The 2,792-nt window shown below is 43.7% G+C and overlaps 1 pseudogene; it reads left to right on the top strand.

Annotated features, from left to right (window-relative positions):
- The first annotated feature begins 749 nt into the window (after window positions 1-749).
- LOC125483529 overlaps window positions 750-2,792 on the top strand; it is a 65,222-nt pseudogene continuing 63,179 nt past the window's right edge.

Here is a 2,792-nt window from a genome sequence, read left to right as displayed (position 1 = left end):
GAAGCTGACGACAACAGCTTTTAATCACAGAATCTTTAATCAGATTTCCAACCCTTGGGGTCCCAATGCACTGTCACCACCTGCCTGCCCCTCCCTGCTAGCTAGGTTGGAAACTTTGAGGTCTTGGGAGTTTCAGCTTACACAGTTTTAAAGTGGTTAGTATTGCTGTCTCACAACACCAGGAACCTGGGTTCGATGCCACCCTTGGGCAACACTCTGTGTGGAGTTTGCACATTCTCCCCGTGTCTGCATGGGTTTCCTCCGGGTGGTCCGGTTTTCTCCCACAGTCCAAAGATGCGCAGGCCAGGTGCATTGACTGTGCTAAATTGCCCGTAGTGTTCAGGGATGTATAGATTAGGTAAGTTATAGGGGGATGGCTCTGAGGGTTAGTGTGGACTTGTTGGGCCAAAGGACCTGTTTCCACACTGTAGGGGTTCTATGATTCTAAGTCAATTGGTTTCGCAATGGTTAGAGTAAGTGTGAATGGGTTTTGATTGAGGTTGAATGTTCAATATCTCTGTAGACTGCATACTGTCTGTGCCGGGTAGCCTGAAGTGTAAACGTTAGTTTTGGTAAATTGTCCTCTTCGAGAGGAGGTGTTACTTGAAATTCCAAGCTGAACAGTGGTTCCGCACAGCTAGCTCAGTTCCATGGGTTGAGTTTGTATATTCTCCACAGAACTCATTCCAGCTTTCATTTACCTTTTAAAAGTTCCGAAAAATCCAGGGTTTTGTCCAGTATTGTAGATGATGGGGATTTTTGCTCGATCCTACATCTTCAAACTGAATTTCGCTACAAATCATGAGATTAAAAAGGGTCAAGTAACTTTGCTTTTTAGAGAAGAAGGATGATGAACTAGAACAAAATCCATAGGTAACACTGATAAAAGAAACTTGCAGTCTGATCTTTACGTAGTTGTGCAGAAAATTTCTAAAGCAAAGAAATTGCATATTAGAAAGCCAAGGGAACTGGGGATAAAAACAATGTAAATAATGACATCGTCAAATAACAAACTGATTTAACTCGAGAAGACATGGTTTTACAGTGCCTTGATCAAAAATGTGGAAATGATTGCTGTACAACATGACAAATCCACAGGCATTTCGAAAATGCCCCAACTAATTGCCCATGTTTAGTTTGTGTGAAAGGAAAAAAATGATGTTTTTGTTATGCAAAAGATTCATGTCATTGAAAAAGTCAGGTGATATATTTAAATGGATGATTTCATGGCTTTAGCAGGAATCAGTTGGACAAACTGTATTGATGTTTGTGCTGATGAAAGTGTTTGCTGTGGTATTTGCAAAAACAAAAGTTCCTAAAATTTGCTGCACTCTGTCATGCCCAGAGTTGCTGATAGGCAAATAATTATTTTTGCATCGTAAGTGGGAGTTGCGCTTGGGAATTTTGTGGAATCCTTGATGCAGCAGACTCCTAGGAAAATTGAAGATTCTTCTGGACAATTTCCCTATGCCTGGCACCCTCCGAAAGTATCCATCTAAACTGGAAAATTCAGAGGGTTCTGCTACATTTAAGTGAATTATATAGCTTGTCTAACTCCAGAGTAGTTATTGAACTGCCCCTCCGACTTACCAGATGCATCCCTTTTGCATGTTGCCAGATCCCTTACAACTCTTCCCATCCCCTCTCCAGACCCTGACCCAACAACCCTCTCTCCCCATGGGATCTCGCTGACCCACCACCATCCCCCAAGTAGACCTGACAGCTTCCCCCCACAACGTTCATACCCAGACACAACACCTCACTTCTACTTCTGGTAGATTGGCCTGGTACCATTGATACCTTTCACCCTGACCTTCTACCTATCTGGCACTCTATCCATCCGGAGCATAACCCTCCTGATATCCTACCCACTTGGTTCCCTACTCCCTACTAACTTAGCACCCCAGCCAACTGATACCTTAATTAACTGGTACACTACCCCAACTGGCACCTGACATACCAGACACTTTAACCTGCCGCCACCACCGCCATCAACTACCCCCCTGACTGGCCCTACCGACTTGGCACCCTATCCTCCAAGAACCCTAACCTCACAACTATTTCACACACTCAGCCTTTCACAGGAACTATCAAAGTGGCTGTCTGTAATGCTGAATATGACACCTGACTTCTTTGAAAATAAAGACATGTTTTTCTTCCTCCAATTGTTGTGCGCTACTTATGACCGGTTAGAATGAAAGTACAGCTCTGCATTTCTGAAGGAGGCCTGATACATATCTCCTGTATGAAATGCAGAGCTCTTTCATTATGTAAAGAAATAATGTGGTAATCAGTGAATGATTGCTGCTTCTTGGAAAATCTAGCCCATTGGTTTTTATATTGAGACACTTTGCTGTGAGAGATATTGAACCAGGTCTTCCCATGTCCTTTATGTCGAGGTGCCGGTGTTTGGCTGGGGTGGACTAGGTCAGAAGTCACATGACACCAGGTTATAGTCCAACAGGTTTATGTGAAATCACAAGCTTTTGGAGCCTTGCTCCTTCGTCAGAAGGCTCACTTCATCTGACGAAGGAGCAGCGCTATGAAAGCATGTGATTTCAAATAAACCTGTTGGACTATAGAAAAACCAAAAGAACTGCGGATGCTGTAAATCAGGAACAAAAACAAAGTTGCTGGAAAAGCTCAGCAGGTCTGGCAGCATCTGTGAAGGAGAAAACAGAGTTAACGTTTCGGGTCCGGTGACCCTTCCTCAGAACTCAGAACAATTCTGAGGATGGGTCACCGGAACCGAAACGTTAACTCTGTTTTCTCCTTCACGGATGCTGCCAGAC

This window comes from Rhincodon typus, chromosome 7, assembly GCF_021869965.1.
Source record: "Rhincodon typus isolate 14 chromosome 7, sRhiTyp1.1, whole genome shotgun sequence".
NCBI lineage: Eukaryota > Metazoa > Chordata > Chondrichthyes > Orectolobiformes > Rhincodontidae > Rhincodon > Rhincodon typus.
The sequence above is the reverse complement of the archived record's forward strand: the minus strand, read 5'-3'. Positions and strand labels throughout refer to the sequence as shown.